This window comes from Thamnophis elegans, chromosome 1 (genome assembly GCF_009769535.1).
Source record: "Thamnophis elegans isolate rThaEle1 chromosome 1, rThaEle1.pri, whole genome shotgun sequence".
Taxonomy (NCBI): Eukaryota; Metazoa; Chordata; class Lepidosauria; order Squamata; family Colubridae; genus Thamnophis; species Thamnophis elegans.
In genome coordinates this window covers 141,742,464-141,763,264 of record NC_045541.1, presented here as the reverse complement: position 1 = coordinate 141,763,264, position 20,801 = coordinate 141,742,464, and the positions used below count along the sequence as shown (strand labels likewise).

Sequence of the window (20,801 nt, the reverse complement as noted above, 5' to 3'; positions counted from 1 at the left end):
TTCAGCGGTTTGAAAATTGAACAATATTTTCAAAATTAAATCACCCTGTGTTTCAGCAGTTTAGAAAAGGAGGAAGAAAAACTTAAAGCAGGGCCCAAAGTACTACCTCAATTTGAGGGAATACATTTTCCAGGAAAGAAGTCTATGTGCCAAATATTGCAAATTAAAAAAAGGTTATGTGACCATCTTCAAAGAAGTACTGAGTATGTATACTTTATTTTCATAAGAAATTAATTTACTTCTTTTTCAATCATAGGAGTGAGGGCTATGATAATCTCCCATTCCCAAAACAAGGTTTATAATGGCAAAGAAAAGAGCAAATGCCTCTTATATAATACTGTTTCCAGGAGAATCAAACAACTAAGTAACAAATTTTAACAAGGAAAAGTTTACTTGCCAAATAAGATATGTTCCAAGTGGATTGCCAATATCAACTGTTTCCAGCAGCAAGTTTTGTTTTCCAATGCAGGATGGCCAGTTCTGTCCCTTCCATTGTTTGGGAAAAGATTGCTTACTACCTACATTCAGATGTATTCTAAAATTATACCACAGCAAGCTAAAATGCCTATAAAATGACTGCAAGCTTTAAAGAATGTCTTGCTATGTAGAATATCCTGGCATAATTTTAGCTATGGCAATATTTAAATTACATGAGTGTAAACAGATTACAAGTGGTCCTTAACTTACAATAGTTCATTTAGTGACTGTTCAAAGTTACAATGGCACTGAAAATGACTTATGACTATTTTTCACACTTATGACCTTTGTAGCATCCCCATGATTATGTGATCAAAATTCAGATGCTTGGCAACTGGTTCATACTTATGACTGTTAGAAGTTGTTGTGACTTGTATGTCTAATAAATGGCATTTACAATAACTGTAAAGTAGAATATCCAGTTTACTGATCTTATAAATCAACATTAATGTTTTAATGCAAGCGAAAGCCTAGGAATCTGAATCAGAAAGTGATTAAATGCAAAAATCCAAGGCTTTGAAACTTGGAAAGCACATGGCACAGAATGGTACAGAAACAAGCTGCAACTAGTTCACAGAATCACAACTGTGAGTGCATCCTTTAGTTAGAACAGAAGCACATAAAACCACCTTGTATATTTTCAGACCAAAAAATGAAGATTGATCAGATTTTTTGCATCCTCAGTTCCATGTAATTTTCCTTCAGAAATCAGTACTGTTTTCTACCCTATTGTTACAAGTACATCCCCATTTAAATGAAACTGAAAAAGTTCCAGGACAGCAGAAATAATGTACAAGAAAATGGATTTTATTTATTAAAGGAACCAGTTTACAATGTGAGTCTCAAGTGAGAGCCATTTAAAAAAAAAGAGAGTACAGCTGATACCTACAGATATTGAAATGGAGAGCAGCAAATTCCACTAATTTAGAATCATAATTAAAATAATCCATGGAGTACTATGAATTATATGCACCATCTCATATCTGGACTTCTGAATTTGGAACTTATTTGTATGGTGTATAGCTGCTACCATATAGAGATATTTTTAGCAGGCAATAGAATATTCCCAAAGAAAGATATATTAAAAATCCCACAATACATATAAAACAGTTAAGAAAATTGACACAAATATTTATCACCTACTTTGATCTTGCAGTTCAAGCATCTTGCAGTCCAGAGTCTTCTTCAACACCACAGTTCGAAACCCTTTGAATAAGATGGGGGACGACAACCCAAGTCCAAGTGGGGGGGAAAGGGAACTAGGAAGAGAAGCAAATCCAACGAGGAGAAAACTAAAGGGAATGGGAAGACGGGGAAAAAATCCTTTCCTTTCTACTTCTTGGTCTTTACAGAACGCATCCTCTAACCAGAAGATTCACCAGCAATATTAAAACACGAGCCTCGTTGACCAGTTAGAACGAGACAGTTTTTAAAAACAAACACTTTCATCTTCCCGCTCTTCCGCACCAACGTCATCTTCCCTTCGAACCAATAGGAGGCAGTGGAGTAGTTCAGAAGCGGAGCCCAAGGGCTCATGGGTAACATTGTTTTTCAAGGGCAGCTTTAATTACAACCGCCTTGAAGTGAACTCTATTTCCCACAAGTCGCTTCTGAATTTTTATGGTTGTTTCTTTTTTTGGCTTAGTGCTCCTGCAAGCAAGCTCAGGAAATATATCGCTCAGCTGATTCGTCAGTCGCCCTGCGCTCATCAAAACAAGTGTGTTGGGCAGGAAGGGAAGGCTTCTGGCGGCTCCCGGGCGGTGATCCCACCGCCATCCGCTCACGGCTCTTCTTTGGATGGCCAAAGCCTTCCAGCCCACCCGGGGCGAGTCAGCTGCGGTGAAGCCGGTGGTGGGCAGGAAGGTTTTCGGGCAGCTCCTGGGCGGCTGGTGTCCGGGTGGGAAGAGAAGGCGGAGATGGCGGTGGCATCTTTGCTGCAGAGCAGAGGCGCAGCTGCGCCAACAGCAGGGCAGCCTCCATCGGGCAGCGAGGCGAGCTGCGTATGCGAGGCTGCTCGGCCAGCCCGCCCCGCGACTCCTGTTAGTGCGCAGCGCGTACTTGCCACGCAGCATCCAGCCCCGCAGACCGTCCTCCCGGCGCACAGCCCCTATCATCCTGCAGTTCCCTGGCGGTGTCGGTGGCAGTGGTGGCCGTGAGACCTCCTCCTCCTCAGCCACCACCATATTGGCTCCCCCCTCCCTCTGAGCCCCCTCCCTCCGGCTTCCCTCAGGCCCCACCCTGCTCTTCCCTCGCCCTCGCACCTGGCTGCACTGCTGATGCCCTTTCGTCCACTCAAACGGTACCGGGACTTTTTAAAAACGTCGCGGGACGCGGAAAAAATTGTGACAAAGCGTGCCTATCCCGCCAAAAGTGGGACGTCTGATCACCTTACCTTTGGACTCTAAAAATGTACATCAGATTAAATTGTTATATCAACAATTGTCTGTCTTAACAGTTAAATTAAATTAAGTGAAACATAGATATTTCGAATGTGTAAATAAACCAGGAAGACGGCTGGCATATAAATTAAGAAAGGAAAGAGAATGATTGAGAAAATTCATGAAGTAATAAATGTAATAAAGATAATGATCTTATTTAAAAAATTCTTTCACAATGTTTAATCTGTACAAGAAACAGGAGCTTGATATGCATAAAATAGATGAATATTTGCAAAGACAACACTTACCTAAACTTTCACAAGCTTAGAGACAACTTATGAATGATCTAGTAACCACTTTTGAAATATCAGAAACTTTAAAAAAAATGAAACCAGGTAAAGGTCCAGGTGGCCTTACAAAGGCAATATTATAAATTCTTTGATCATCAACTTCTTTAGCCAATGGCAAACCTTTGGCACATGTGCCACAAGTGGCACATGGAGCCATTTGTTAGGGCATGCAAGGTGTTGCCCTGTCAACCATATGTGTGCGCTGGCCAGCTGACCTCGGCCTTCTTTTTTGGCCATTTTTCGCCCTCCGGAGGCTTTCCTGAAGCCTCGGAGGGCGAAAAACAACCCAACCCACAAACCAGAATGGTTTGGGAATGGACTTTCGATTTGTGCATTGGGCCATTTTTTGCGCTCCGGAGGCTTCAGGGAAGCCTCCGGGATGGGGCGGGGGGAGGCACTGCTTTTTTCCCTCCCCAGGTTCCTAGAAAGCCTCTAGAGCCTGGGGAGGGCGAAAAACGGGTCCATGGTGTGCGAAAAGTTGGGGATAGGGCTGGGGCCACATGTGCATGCGCATGCGGGGATCGTGCTATAGCATTATGGGTGTGGGCATGCCCACACATGACCCCTCTGTGCTAGGTTAGCCATCACTGCACTAAAGGATATAATGAATGGAATATGAAGCAAAGGTGCTTCAAAACTGGTAAGAAGCTAATATTGCATTATTACCAAAGAAGGGATATAACAATAAAAACCATAGATTAATGTCATTATTAAATAATGATTATAAATTTTTTGCTGCAATTTTGGTAGAAAGATTGAAAAAGGTTTCACAGACATACATTCATGAAGATTAATCCACTTTTTTATCAAAAGACAGGCAAGAGACAATGTAAGGACTGTTCTGAACATTATTGAATGCTTACAATATAATGAGAAGCAGGCAGCTTTAATATTTTTGGATGCAGAGAAGGCATTTGACAACTTAAATTTGGTTTTTGTGTTTAAAGATTTGGAAGATAAGGACTTGGAGAGAAATTTATTAAGGGTCAAAGCGAGCAAAGATTATTATTAATGGAGATTTAACTAAACCATGGGAAATTCAAAAGGATATGAGACAAGGATGCCTCTTATCTCCCCTGCCATTTATATTGGTGTTGGTAGTTTGGAATAGGGATATTAGGCAAGATGAAAAAATATTTATATTTTATATAAATATAAATAAATATAAAAAAGGAAGTTTATAAATTGAGAGCATTTGCTGATGATTTAGTTCCGTTTTTGTAAGCCCCCCCAAAGCAGATGAATACATCATGCATTTTCCAGTCACATTTTATGTTAATAATAAATATCAGATTCACAGATATGACAGTGTTTATTTTATTTATCTCATTTATATAGCTGTACCTTTCAACCAAAGTGACTCTGGGCAATGTACAACAAAGCTAAAATAATAAATAAATACATGCAAACCCCTAACAATATTAATTATAGAGACATTGAAAAAAATATAAAAACAAAATGAAGGAGGAAATAACAGATAGAGGGATGTTAAACCAACTCTGAGCTTTTATCCTATCTTTAAAATCTGTTGGTGATTATGTTTCATTCCATGGAATCTGCTGTGGGAGAAGTTTGAGTTTGCCTGTGGTTCTGGAGTAAAAGCTTCCATCTAAAAGTCTCTACATCTGGATTTTTTTTTTCTGTACTCTTTTTTGTTTATATTTTGGTTATTTTCAAGGCAGAGAGTCTGGGCATCCTGCCAGCTCTACCATTTATTTTTAACACAGTGTGTTTTTTCCAAGTAGTAATGTTAGAAACTGTCTTGTAATTTTCAGTATAAGAAGAGAGATGAAACTACTGTGCTTTCCCTTTTGGGAAAATGTCAAGTTCTTTGATATTTTTAATTCCTTTTACTTTTATATACTTTCTCTCTTTTCTTTTAGGATTTTTTTTGTCTCTTTAATACATTTAAGAAAACTATAGAAAACTCCTGGCTTTTGACCTTTGCTTACAATTTGCATATTATCTGCACACTTCTCCTTTGGACATTGGGAAATTCAAAAGCAGCTTGTGGTTTCAACTTCAGCTTCAAGGAGCCACCAGTGGTTATTTTAAATATAAGAATACCTTTTTTTAAAGTATTTTTATGTTAAGAATAGTATATGCAAAAACATCTATAGAACTTAATATATAGGCAAACATAGTTAAACGAAATTACTAATGTATAAATGGAGTCAAAGCAGTGACTTATTTGTGGGATGCCTTTTCTGTATAATAATTCTGAATAGCACAATGAATTCTGCAAAGGCCAGTTATGTTCTTTTGGTTAATTAATGAAGTCCAGAAGGAATTAAATCATTGGCTAGGATTCTTCATTTATAAACTATAATTGAACTACTTTTGCTTCTGTTAACTACTTTAAACTTCTGTTTATGTTTTTTCAGAAGGAATTCATTTTTGTCTTTAGTATTTAGAATTCAAAGTCTTCAGTTTCAGCCAATATCATGGACTTAAATTGTTAGTTATTTGTACTTGAAGAAGTGCCAATGTTTAAAGAAAAGGCATTTGGCAACTGTTCCAGTACAAAACGTACTGTTTGGTGTGTTTACCCTGAAATTTGTGCAGATGATCTAAAAGAAAGCTTAACTTGTCAACCATCCCAAAAGGCCCATTTTATAAAGGCCCAAGAGTAGTAACTTTGATGGATGAAGGGTTGACCTAATTCAGTGCAACTCAATTCAGTTCAATGCTATTTAGTTTCTTTGATTCAGGCACTACTCATCTTCAAACTGATTTGAGCAGCTCATAATAAAACAAAGCAAGATTTTAAAATGCAGTAGATATAAAAAGAATGAAACATGGGGAATAGTTTTTGCAGCTGGTGTAGTTTTTGATCCAGGCGCAACCATATTGCAACTTGCCTTGCTTCCTTGGGATTTTTGAAAAATATTCTTCCTTTTGCCAACTCTCTTCTTGGAGTCCAGTTCCAGGCCCCCAAAAGACCTTTGAAAAGAAAAGAAAAAGGTCAGATATTTGCAGAAATTGATAATTATGATAATGTGACGGTGATAAAATTTTTATACGCTGAAATGTTTCTTCGTGTCATGCCAGTCTTAACTTTGCAGAAAGTCTTTCTTCAATCAATATTCCAGCATTTATTACTCAACTATTTGTTTCATGGACATTTGCTTATAGAGTCTGATGTCACTTGGCTTCCCATGTAGGCACTATTTTTTTTCTCTTTTCCACCAACTAAATGCTCCCAGACATAGTGTTAATCATCATTTCCCTCTGTTTTCCCCTTTCCCGGTAGTTCTCCTATTTCATACCTTTCCTGTTCACTTTCCTGATCTTTAGTTACATTTTTCTCACATCAATTCTATTGTTCCTTATCTAGCAAGCTTCCTGAACTCTTGATCATTAGTACATTTAGTTTATTTTTATTGCTTCTTAATTAAACATAAAAAACAAAATAGCACACAAAAATAATAGGATGGTGATAGATACATTGTCAGAGAAGGGGAAAAAAGACATAAAAATGCTTTAACAAAAAATAAATAAAAGAAATAAGAGGAAGAATAGCAGAGTTAGAAGGGACTTTGGAGTCTTCTAATCCAACCCCCTGCTCAGGCAGAAAGCCCTATATTTGTCATGGCAAACCTATGGCACACATGCCACAGGTGGCACACGGAGCCATATTGGTGGACATGCAAGCTCAGCTTGCCAGCTGATTTTTGGGCTTTCTGGGCCCACCAGAAGTCAGGAAACAGGCTGTTTTCAGCCTCCAGGGCTGCCATTTTTGCCCTCCCCAGGCTCGTAGAAAGGGTCTGGAGTCTGGGGAGGGCAACAAACAGGCCCTCTGTGCCATCGCGTGCCAAAAGCGAGGGGAGCATGGGAGGGTGTTTGCGCACACATGCGTAGGGGCGGGTGCATAGAATTATGGGTGTGGGCACGCACGCACATGATCCCCGCACTCCCCCCACTTTTGGCACGCAATAGCAAAAGGTTAGTCATCACTGCCCTATATCATTTCAGACAAATGGTAGTCCATTTTTTTCTTTAAAACATCCAGTGTTGGAACATTCATAACTTCTGGAGACAATGTTCCACTCATTAATTGTTCTAACTGCCCAGATATTTCTCTTTACGTTTCTTCTCTCCTTGATTAGTTTCCCATCCATAAAGAAATCTAATATGGCTGACTCCCTAGTTCTCTTCTCTACTTTTTGGGAGATGAAAGTTGTCTGCTAGGTTGTCAAGAACCTGTTTGATCCTCCATTTGGTGCAGAATTTGTCTCCAGATGTTGGGATAGCTAAAAAGTCCTCTGTTGCTATTGTGATGTGCTTCCTACATACCTTAGTGAACTGACTAGCAAAAAGTTCATCTCTTTCCTCTATTTGTTTGGGTGGCCTATAGCAGTGTTTGTCAACCTTGGCAACTTGAAGATGTCCGGACTTCAACTTCCAGAATTCCCCAGCCAGCATCCGCTGGCTGGGGAATTCTGGGAGTTGAAATCCAGACATCTTCAAGTTGCCAAGGTTGACAAACACTGGCCTATAGTATACCCCTATGGCACTGTTAACCCCCCCCCCCTTTATATTGACCCAAATGCATTCAAGATTGTTTTCATTTGTATTTGTATTTGTATTTATTGGACATTTATAGGCCGCCCTTTTCCCTGAGGGGACTCAGGGCGGCTTACAATCACAAAGGAAAGGGAGTGTAGGACAGTACAAAAAAAAGTGTGAACAAAAGTAAATTAAACAATAAAACTCAACATTCACTCAACATTCGGGAGGGGCGAAAATAGACTTATCCCCAGGCCTGACGGGCTAGCCAGTTCTTGAGGGCTGTGCGGAAGGCCTGGACGGTGGTGAGGGTACGAATCTCCACGGGGAGATTGTTCCATAGTGTCGGAGCCGCAACAGAGAAGGCTCTCCTCCGAGTAGTCGCCAGTCGGCACTGACTGGCGGATGGAATACGGAGGAGGCCAACTCTATGCGATCTGATGGGACGCAGGGAGATAATTGGCAGAAGGCGGTCTCTCAAATAGCCAGATCCACTACCATGGAGCGCTTTATAGGTGGTGAGTAGGACCTTGAAGTGCACCCGGAGATCGACAGGTAGCCAGTGCAGCTCGCGGAGGATCGGTGTTATGTGGGCGAACCGTGGTGCGCCCATGATCACTCGCGCGGCCGCATTCTGGACTAGCTGAAGTCTCCGGATGCTCTTCAAGGGCAGCCCCATGTAGAGCACATTACAGTATTCCAGCCTGGAGATCACAAGGGCTCGAGTGACTGTTGTGAGGGCCTCCCGATTCAGGTAGGGCCGCAACTGGCGCACCAGGCGAACCTGGGCAAATGCCCCCCTGGTCACAGCTGAGAGATGGTGGTCAAAAGTCAGCTGTGGGTCCAGAAGGACTCCCAAGTTGCGGGCCCTTTCTGAGGGGTGTAAGTTTTGTCCCCCCAGCCTGAGTGATGGTATGTTGGTCAAATTTTTGGGAGGAAAACACAACAGCCACTCGGTCTTGTCTGGGTTGAGTATCAGCTTGTTTGCTCTCATCCAGTCTTTAACGGCTTCCAGTCCCCGGTTCATCACGTCCACCGCTTCATTGAGTTGGCACGGGGCGGACAGATACAACTGTGTATCGTCCGCATATTGGTGATATTTTATCCCGTGCCTTCGGATGATCTCGCCCAGCGGTTTCATGTAAATGTTAAATAGTAGGGGGGATAGGACCGACCCCTGCGGCACCCCATAAGTTAGGGGCCTCAGGGACGATCTCTGCCCCCCCACCAACACCAACTGCAACCTGTCCGAGAGATAGGAGGAGAACCACTGCAAAACAGTGCCGCCCACCCCTATCTCCCGCAGTCGTCGCAGAAGGATACCATGGTCGATGGTATCGAAAGCCGCTGAGAGGTCCAGGAGAACTAGGATGGAAGCATGGCCTCCATCCCTAGCTCTCCAGAGATCATCGGTCAATGCGACCAAAGCAGTTTCTGTGCTGTAACCGGGTCTGAAGCCAGACTGGAAGGGGTCAAGATAGTTAGCTTCCTCCAAGGTACGCTGAAGCTGGAGAGCCACCACCTTCTCAACAACCTTCCCTACAAAGGGGAGATTGGAGACTGGACGATAGTTATTAAGAACAGCTGGATCCAAGGACGGTTTCTTCAGGAGGGGTCTTACCACCGCTGTCTTAAGCGCGGTGGGGAAGTACCCCTCCCGAAGAGAGGCGGTAACAACCGCCTGGATCCAGCCTCGTGTCACCTCACTGCTGTTGGCAACCAGCCAGGAGGGACACGGGTCCAGTATGCAGGTGGAGGCACTCACAGCTCGCATAGCCTTGTCCACATCCCCAGATCATTGTTCTGCTCTATTTCTGTAGAAATGTAGTTATTTCTTATATACAGTGCAACTCCACCTCTTCTTAAATCCCTCTAGCTGTATATTCCATTTGTGGGTTTTATCCCACCAAATTTCTGTAAAGAAAAGAAACAATTGCAATTTTATATACACTTATCTAATGCAAATATTATTCAAGTATGTACATATTTCTAATAAATTTGTGATATTATCTTTTTAACATACTGTATTCTGTATAAATAAGTCCCATTTTTCATTATACTTGTCCATACAAGCTTTTGTTCAATCTCCAATTTTTTCTTTCTAGTGGTGGAAAGAATGGTTGCACAGCCTGCCCCTTCAGAGAAATTTGGATAAAGCAGATTATCTAGCCTGCTTTCAGTTGGGGTTCAGACCTGGGTTTGGGACTGATACAGCACTGATCACATTAATGGATGACCTCTGGCAGGAGTGGCATCCATCCTGGCTCTTCTTGACCTCTCAGCGGTATTTGATACTATTGATCATGGTGCCTTTTTGGGGCGGCTTTGGGAATTGTGTGTATTGTGTTGATTTTCCTCCTTTCTCCAGGCCGGTTCCAGTTGGTGCTGATAGAGGGAGAGAGCTCCAGCCCCCGGCCCCTACTGTGTAGGATGCCTCAGGGCTTCAGTTCTCTCTCCTCTTCTATTAATATTTACATGAAGCCACTGAGTGAGGTGATTTGTTGGTTTGTGGGTAAGATATCATCAGTATATAGATGACACCCAGCTTTATATCTCTACACCAGGCCAGAATAGAGTTGGAAGGTACAGTATCTTGGAGGTCTTCTACTCCAACCTATGCTCAAGCAGGAGACCCTATACCATTTCAGAAGTGGCTGTCCAGTCTTTTCTTAAAAAGCTCCAGTGATGAAGCACCCACAACCTCTGAAGACAAGCTGTTCCACTGGTTAATTGTCCTTCTCACAGTTAGGACGTTTCTCCTTAACTCCAGGTTGCTTCTCCTCTTCATTAGTTTCCATCCATTCTTTCTTGTCTTCCCTTCTGTTGCTATGGAAAAGAAGTAGACCCCCTCTTCTTTGTGGCTGTACCCCAAATACTGAAACACTGCTATCATGTCACCCCTAATACTTCTTTTTTCTAGAGTAGCCACATCCAATTTCTGCAACCATACTTCATATGTTTTAGTCTCCAAATCCTTAATCATCTTAGTTGCTCTTCTCTGCACTTCCCCCCTCCCCAATATTTGCAATATTTTTTTTATAATGTGGTGACTAAACCTGGATTCTATAATCCAGATGTGACCTTTCAGCTCCAGCGGTCCTTGGAGGAAGCTAGTTATCTTGATCCATTCCAGTCTGGCTTCAGGCCTGGCTACAGCACAGAAACCGCTTTGGTCGCATTGACCGATGATCTCTGGAGAGCCAGGGATGGAGGCCACGCCTCCATCCTGGTACTCCTTGACCTCTCAGCGGCTTTCGATACCATCGACCATGGTATCCTCCGACTGCAGGAGGTGGGGGTGGGCGGCACTGTTTTACGGTGGTTCTCCTCTTACCTCTCGGACAGATCGCAGTCAGTGTTAGTCGGAGGGCAGAGATCGACCCCTAGGCCCCTAACATATGAGGTGCCGCAGGGTTCGGTCCTGTCCCCCCTACTTTTTAATATCTACATGAAACCGCTGGGCGAGATCATTCGGCGGCACGGGATAAAATACCACCAGTATGCGGACGATACACAGTTGTATCTGTCCGCCCCGTGCCAACTCAATGAAGCGGTGGACGTGATGAGCCAGGGCCTTGAGGCTGTTAGAGACTGGATGAGGGTTAACAAGCTTGTGCTCAATCCAGATAAGACCGAGTGGCTGCTGTGCTTCCCTCCCACTAATTTGCCAAGTGTTCCATCTCTCAGGCTGGGGGGTCAAATACTATGCCCCTCAGACAGGGTCCGCAACTTGGGAGTCCTCCTGGTCCCACAGCTGACTTTTAAACACCATTTGTCAGCTGTGACCAGGGGGGCATTTGCCCAGGTTCGCCTGGTGCACCAGTTGCACCCCTACCTGAACCGGGAGGCTCTCACAACAGTCACTCGTGCCCTTGTGACCTCTAGGCTGGAGTACTGCAATGTGCTCTACATGGGGCTGCCCTTGAAGAGTATTCAGCGACTCCAGCTAGTCCAGAATGCGGCCGCGCGAGTGATCGTGGGTGCACCTCGTTTCACCCACACAACATCTATCCTCCGCGAGCTGCACTGGCTACCTGTCGATCTCCGGGTGCGCTTCAAGGTGCTACTTGTCACCTACAAAGCCCTTCATGGTATTGGATCTGGGTACTTGAGAGACCGCCTACTGCCAATCACCTCCACTCGACCAATTAGATCCCGTAGATTAGGCCTCCTCCGAGTTCCATCAGCCGGTCAGTGTCGACTGGCAACCACGCGGAGGAGAGCTTTCTCTGTGGCAGCTCCGACCCTATGGAACGAACTCCCCGTGGAGATTCGTACCCTCACCACCCTCCAGACCTTCCGCATAGCCCTCAAACTCTGGCTGTCCCAACAGGCCTGGGGCTAAAGACCTCAACCCCACCCGAATTGTATGAATGCTGTGCTTTTAACGATGTATTGTCTTATGTGTTTAATCTGGTTTGTCATCCCTTCCCTCTGAACTGTGAGCCGCCCTGAGTCCCCCCAGGGAAAAGGGCGACATACAAATAAAGTACCTATACCTATACCTATACCTTACTAAGGTTTTATAAAATGGTACTAATACTTCACGTGATCTGGATGCTATTCCTCTGATTACGCAACCAAGTATTGTTCAATTCAGTTCAGTTTATTTAACTTGTATGCCTCCCTACTCCCGGAAGACTCAGGGCGGCTAACAATAAGAAGGGAGGGGGATACAAAAATAAAAACAACAATTAAAAATTCAGCAACAGACATAACATCGGATGGGGCTGGATAATTCAACAGCCCCAGGCCTGCCGGAACAGCCAGGTCTTAATTGCTTTGTGGAAGGCCAGAAGGATAGTAAGGGTCCGGATCTCAACAGGGAGATCATTCCATTGTATTAGCTGTTTTGGCTGCTGCAACACACTGCTGGCTCATATTTAAGTAATACATGTCGTGGGTGTCCTACCTCTGTGTCTGGAGGCTATTGGGAATTGGATTGTCTGAAACAGGCTCTGACTCAACCCTAGCAAGACAGAATGGCTATTGATATTTGGACCCTCCAGAGACAAGTTTTTTCCATCTTTGTTTCTGGTTCTCAGACAAACATATGTGCAATCTAGGGGTCTTCCTAGACTTGCAGGTCCTGCTTGAAGAGCAGATAGCAGCCATGTCTCAGAGAGCCTTTATACACCTTCGGGTGGTGTGCCAGTTGTACCCATTCCTAAACCAGGAGACCCTGCTCACAGTAACTCATGGCCTTATAACCTCTTGTTTAGAGTACTGCACCATGCTGTACTCAGAGCTCCCCCTGAAAAGCATTTGGAAACTTCAACGGGAACAGAATGCAGCTTGCGGGTAGTAAATGGTGCCAGATACATGGCACATGTAATATCACTACTGCATGAGCTGCATGGGTTACTGGTATGCTTTCAGATGCAATTAAATTGTTTTTATTGTACTATATGTTTTTGAATTGTAAGCCACCCAGAGTCATTGACTGAGGTGGGTAGGTATAGAAACTGAATAAATAAATGATTTATAGGTGGCAAATGTGATCAGATCTTCGACCCATTAAATGGAGTCATACATTTTTCTTTCCAGCACTACAATATTACTCTTTTAAGTCATAGTAATGGCACAAAGAATCTTAATTTACATTGTCCGATTGTCAAGTTCCATGTATTGTACTTGATACATAATTCAGAAGAATATTATCTTCTGAAAATTTTACTTTTTGTCACACAATCCTATTTATATAAACCACTGCTTTCTATTCAAATCAGAATAGAGCTGGAAGAGACCTTGGAGGTCTTGTAGTCCAACCTTTGCTCAAGCAGGAGACTCTATACCAGTGATGGCAAACCTTTTAGACACCAAGTGCCCAAACTGTGCATGCATGCCCAAACTGAAAAGTGAGTGCATGTGAACATGTGCAGACATGGGTGTGCACATGCACAGACATGCACGCATGCGCAGCAGAGATCCAAAGACCAGCTGGCTGGCAGGAGGTGGGCCATCCCAACACCGGCAGTGCAGCAAGAGGTAAGATCTTTTATTTCGTGAGCTTCTGTTTCATTGTTTCCAGAGAAACAGAAGTTCTCGAAAGAAACGCCACGGAGATCTAACCTGGGGTGACAGTGCACATGCCAGCAGAGTGCCATAGGTTTCCTATCACGGCTGTATACCATTTCAAACAAGTAGCTGTCCTGTCTCTTCTTAAAAACTCCCAATGATGAAGCTCCCACAACTTCTGAAGGCAAGCTGTTCCACTGTTAATTTTTCTCACTGTTGGGAAGTTTCTCCTTAATTCCAGGTTGCTTCTCTCTTCGATTAATTTCCATCTATTGTTTATTGTCCTGCCCTCTGGGGCTTTGGAAAATAAGCTGACTTCCTCTTCTTTGTCTCTTCTCTCCCAAAATATATTTAAAATAAGTATTTTCCTTATTGCGTCTCCAACAAAATGCTGCTTTTGACAGTCCTTTATCGTACAAATATTATAGAAATCTAATAAATACTAAATACTAATTTTTGTTCTATAAATCATAATTTGAGATCCATTGATACTTTTGCTATAGAGGTTAATGCATCCTCCGATTATCTAAGCAATATAGGAACCTCTAATTTTTTATTCCACTTATTTCTTAACATATGAATGTCAAATTGATTTATTCATAACAAATATCTATAAAAACTAATAGTAGTTTTTTTTTTAATTTTGAAGGATTTAACAAGCTGCTCTGTTATTAACTAAAGCTGAAAAAACTGCTGGTCCAAATAATATTAATAAATGTAATAGTAAATATTGCCACTGTGTTATATCTGATAATAATATTTATCTCTTAACATGTAAAATGTTAAAAATTCATCTTCACCTAGTAGTTGGTCTAAAATCAATATCTCTGCTTTCTCCCAATTTTTAAAGGATTTCCTCATAGTCAATTTGGCATGGGAAAAAGGGTCAGATTTTTATTAGACATTCCGTTCCATGCCTTTCTAATTGATAGTTGATAATTGCTTCCAGAAATATTTAGTATACTTAGATCCAAAGTCAAAAAATATTTAATTTAATTGATAATTGATTTCTCTGTAAAAATATTCTCAGAATTGAGGAACCCAATATAAATTTACTTTCTGACAATATTTTCCAAATATAACACATTTAGTTTTATACATTTTCTAGACTTTATTCTGATTGTGTTTGTTTTATAATAAAGATCTATGTCACTATATATGAATTATTAAACCTTAGGAGAAGGCTAACATGTTTATTGCAGTCTATTATACTCTGACTCACTGATCCCATAGAATATTACAACATAGCCTACCAATGTGTTCTCTCCCTTATTATTTCCTCATTTTTTTTAAAAAAATGCCCTGGATTGCACAAACTTTGGTCGTTTTCAACATGAATTCATTGCTGCCTCCCTTTCCAACATCTGTGTGTGGTGAATTCCTAATGCATAGGCAGATACTCCAACACAAAGCTTAATGTTTAGTTTGGGTACCTTGTGATATATGTGCAGATTATCTGAAAGGAAGGCGCATATGCATGGAGTTTTGGGTCTGTGTGGATGGATGGGATAGATAGATGAAATAAAAGGGGGATTCTGCAAATGTTTGTTGAGTGGAATGAAAAATTTTTCTCTGTTCTTTCCATCTCTGTTTAAATAGTTACATTGAATTCCTCAATTAGTTTGCTTTGAGTTGTTGTTTTTTGTGATGCTTATTTCATTTTGGTTTAAAATGTTTCAATTTAAGAAATGGTTACCCTGTTTGCTTTGTTCAAATTCTTGGAGAAAGGTATTGATGAGTCAGATGCTGTTGATTTCCATCCAAAGTAATCTTTAGACTCTCCTGGCAGCAGGAATAAAGCACTGTCTCAGTCCAGCTATACAATAAATGGATCTTAATTGGCATAAGCCTAACCCTTTAGAAGCAAGATCCAAGCCATTGTCCTTATTGTCCCCTGCCGTACAGACTGTTCTTGCAGAGTTGTTTAATTTTGTCAAGCATTTTTAAAAATATGAACAATTATGTCATATTCAAATTCAGCAAATAGACTTATGATAAGTAAAGGTAAAGTTCCCCTCGTACATATGTGTTAGTTGTTCCTGACTCTAGGGGGTAGTGCTCATCCCCGTTTCAAAGCCAAAGAGCCAGCGCTGTCCAAAGACGTCTCCATGGTCATGTGGCCAGCATGACTAAATGCCGAAGACGCACGGAATACTGTTGCCTTCCCACCAAAGGTGGCTCCTATTTTTTTATACTTGCATTTTTACATGGTTTCAAATTGTTAGGTTGGCAGAAGCTGGGACAAGTAACGGGAGCTCACTCTGTTACGTGGCACTAGGGATTTGACTGAACTGCTGAGCTTCTGATAGACAAGCTCAGCCTCTTAGCCATTTAGCCACTGCTTCACTTATGATAGGAACCCTTAATCATCAAAGTGGTAAAGCTAAACATTTACCCCAAAAATATAAATCAGAGTGAATGAAGGTCTTTTTTCTTATGGAGTTTTGGGTTGTACATATTTTCCCCGTTTAATGAGTTTAAAACCACAATGTCCCATTATTTCTGTCCAGTCAATACTTTTTGTTTTGGAAGATTGCTTATAGAACTGGTTTGTTTGAAGAAGGGAAGAAGAATGGTAGATCCCTCATCACCACAGCAGGAAGGATAAAATCCTTGGAGTGCTGAAATTTTATTGTTATTTTGTTAATATTATTTAGCATTTGGATCTTTGTAAATCTATTTTTGCTGCTTGAGTCATTTATGATTAGGTAGCCTTATAAATCATAAGAAAAATCAACTCATAAATAAAATACATTTTTCAGGAAACAGCATGCCTAATCCTCTCTGTTTGGGACTATTCAATTTGGTTTCAGAACTTCTGTTACTTGTCTTTTAATGATCTCCCAGTCTGGTTCATGGTTCACATTTAGCAGATCAGTCTCAGAAGAGTGGCAGAGGTTGCAAATATTTTGGTGTATTGCACAAGTTTTCTTTGTATTCCATAAAGAAATTACAGTAAGGCTTTAAGATAAGTAATATCTAGCTATACAGCTGGAATATCTTTGATAGCTGTTAGAAATCTTTGAGTTTCATAAGACTGTATTTTAAAATGTTCTATGAGCTGATACTTCTTTGAAAAAGTAGAATAGTTATAAGTATTCTGTGACATCACTCAGATAACATCAAAAGAGAGGTTATAAATTATTTGTAAACTGTCTGAAAGCTTTGGCGTGTCATTTAATAGATAAATCACTAGTCATTGCACCAATGTTGAGAAATTTAGTCAATTGTTTGGGGATACGATTGTATTATATTGTCTGTCTGATTCCTTCCTTCCTTCCTTCCTTCCTTCCTTCCTTCCTTCCTTCCTTCGACCTACTATCCAGGTAAAGTCTCTTTTCTGAACTGTAAGGCTCTTTCTCTTAAAATTGTTAGCCTGGCACTTTTAAAAGTATATTAAAAGTATACTTTTGCCATCCCTTGATTCCATTTTTGTCAGTGAAAGTCCCCCATGGCAAATCTAAAAATAAATATAATGAATGATACTGGGAATTTCATTTTAAACACCTGTCTGCAGCCTGTACATTCACAATTTAAATTATTTGATTATTTGTAAGAACTTCATATAAATAAATAACTCTGACACTTGCCTTAATTGAAATCCATGTTCACTGTTTTCATTAGGAAGTAAACCAAAAGAAGCAAATAAGTAACACTGGCCTTTAAAACTGTACATTTATTTTTTGAAAACTAACTCAATAGTGTGCTCCTTCAAGCTTTTCAGCAGTGGTTACTTAATAATAGTTATATACAGTAAGTTATAAATTCTTAAGTTTCAAGCATAGATTTGTAGGTATGTATAGGTAATCAGTATAAAACTCTGAGATACCAAAGCTAAACCTCAGTCTGTAATTTAAACTATATTGCCTACCCATCCTGTGAGATCATGGTGATTCAGCAAAGGGGATCCAGTCATCCTAGGAACCTTGGATGTCGTAATGTACGGATATAGTATATGTGCAGATCTAGCAGTATGGCCTTTTATAATTGACGAATGGAAATTTTGTCAATGCACATATTTTCTAAGTGCTATTCCAATTTTTGGGGGAAGGGTATGACACCCAGTGTGCTGATAACCATTGGGACCACCACACAGCTGATTTATGCCATTATCTTTCAATTTTGATTTTCAGAGCTTGATATTTTGTGATCTCCAATTCTTTGTCTTCTCTTCTGCTAACTCCTGGGATTGCCACATCAATTATCTACCCTTTCTTCTTTTCAACCACAATTAAAGCTGATGTGTTATGACTAAGGCCTTATCAGTTAGCATTTAGAAATCCCACAATATTTTAACTGCTCATTTTCGGTTGCTTTTTCAAGTCTATGTTTCCAGCAATTTTTCATTACTGGCACTTGATAATTTTTACATCTATTCCAGTGAATAATTCTGGCAATTGTGTTATGCCATTGCTAATTATTACATGTTGCCTGACTCCAATTATTCTGGGTAGTTGCTAGGAATTTGCATTATTCAAGTTCCATGGAAATTCTACAGAAAAAAAACAAAAAAACCCCCTGCAAATGTAATTTTTTTTAGTATGTAAAATGCAACCAAATTCCCTGTTCTCCTTCTATGCTAAATGACAGGTTTAAGCATTATGAATGTGAATTTTATTAAAGAGCTTATTGAATGTGGGATGGTTCTGCCCAATGTGTTTCTATAATTCCTTTAAAACAAAGATTGCAATCCTTGGGAAAGAGATTTCTCGCAGAGAGCACAAAATAATACCACATCTTTTCCCGTTACATTTAAATTGAGTATAAAGTATTGTCACAACAGAGAAGGTAAAATAATCTAGCCTGTTTAGCTTTGGGATAGAATTTCATTAAGAATCCCAAGCCAAGGACTACATTGTGGTCTTTAGGAATTTTTAGGAATATCAGGGAAGAAAGCAACTGGCATAGCTGTTCTGTTTTTGCTGAGGAAGCAACAACCACATCTCTCCAGGAATAAAGCTCAGCTTGAGGGATGATTTACTTTTTACTCTTTGGTGGAATGCACAAAATTGTCTGCACAGTTTGTCTTTCCCTCCACAAACCTGTTTGGTCTGAGACCTATTATTTCCTGGGTAGTCCCCCCCCCCCCCCCCCCGGCTAGCAGAGAAGCCAGCTTCTTTGAATGCCTAACAATGATCTGTGTTTTCACAAATAATTGTTTCAATCTGGTGTCCTGCGAAGAATTGTTCATTGTGAGCCGTATGTCGAAAACCAGAATGCCGTTATCAGTTTTTCCTCTTGCTATAAAATTTGATCCAGTTCTCCATGTCTTTCATGACTGCTCAGGTGTTGCCAGCTGTATTTCCAAGGGTCAGGAACAATGAAGCGAAGCTGATGTGATGACATTCTGGATATGCCAAGGAGTCACTGAAGTGCATTCATGAATACTATATAAGACACATATATTTAAAATGATCTCCGCTAATACAAATGTTAAAGATCATCATTTCTTTAATGCTGAATTCATTTCTTAGATGGCATATGTTCAGATGGGCTTTGTCTTTTTATTTGGCCTATAGAGCATATTTAGACGGAATTTATAATAATAATATGCCAATTATAATTCCCTCAAATAAATATTGCTTAAAAGTTGTCCAAATATATGACTTGTGTGATTTTAAAGTATATTTCGTGTGGTGTATGCATAATGTTACAAATAAAATATAATCATAGACCAATGATGGCGAACCTTTTAAGCACTGAGTGCCGAAAAGGGAGCGCATGCGTGCTCGTGGGGGCCGCAACCCGAAAGAGAGCTGCCCAGGTGGCATGCATGTGCCGGAAAATTAACTTTCCATTTCTGATGCGTGCATGTAGACTGTCCAGCTAGTTTTCCAGTTACTGATGCGCATGCACGTGCAACGATTAGCTGGCCGGTGTGCATGTTCATGTCGGAAAACGGAAGACCAGCTTTTCCAGTTTCCAACACTACTGCACACATGAGGGCCAGCTGATCGTTGTGCATGCATGCGCACCAGAAACCCAGAAGAGGAATGGGTGACACCACATGTCCCAGGCGACTTGGCTCCATGTGCCACTTCAGACACCGTGCCATAGATTCACCATCATGGTCATAGATAACTTGGTGCTATGACAGATGATTTGGTGTTTGGCCAGTCATCTTTTTTGAACCTTGGCAACTTCCAGTAATATGTAGAAGATGCCATGGTCTTTCACTGTCCTCTTAATAGACCACATATAGCTGTATTTGTTCTGATCAAGTAGTAAAAATAAATGGAAAATTTATTGGACAAATAAAATGGACTAACTTGATTAGGAGAAAACTACTTTTTATGTATGCTACAAAAAAGTAAAATATCATATTTAGCAGTAGAGGTAGTTTTGGACTTACAACAGTTCATTTAGTGACTGTTCAAAGTTACAAAGGTACTGAAATAAGTTACCTATGACTGTTTTTCATACTTATGACCATTGCAGCATTCCCATGATCAAAATTCATGATCAAAATTCAGCTTGGCAACTGACTCATTTATGACGGTTGCAGAGTCCTGGGATCATCTTTTGCAACCTTCTGACAAGCAAAGTCAATGGGGAAGCCAGATTCACCTAACAACCTTGTTACTAACTTAACAACTGCCATGATTCACTTAACAACTATAGCAAGAAAAGTCATAAAATGGGGCAAAATTCATTTCACAACTGTCTCTCTTGGCAACAGAAATTTTGGGCTCAATTGTGATTGTAAGTCGATTAAAGTAATATCCCGAAGATACTATTCCTGATAAGTAATTAACAATGTATGTTGTTTCCCTTTAATATTTCACAATAAATTAAAACCCTTCTTGGAAAGCAAATATTATATGAATACCTCCTGTACACACTTCTTGAAAAATATTTTCCACTGAACTCAGGTTAATTTTGAATATATTAGTTCATGAATTGGGTTTGATTTGGAAAGGTTTGGATTAAAATCTCATATTAGTTATAAAGAACTGTAATATACTTTAGGCAACTAGCTGCCTAATTATATAATTATCATAAATTGATAATGACTAAATTCAGTAGCTATGTTTATGTCACTTTGAGCTTCATGATAGAATGAAATAGA

General features: G+C 40.6%; 1 protein-coding gene across 1 annotated transcript in view; it reads left to right on the top strand.

Moving 5' to 3' along the window:
* PRIMA1 (proline rich membrane anchor 1) overlaps positions 1–20,801 on the top strand; it is a 71,498-nt gene that overhangs the window by 27,022 nt on the left and 23,675 nt on the right.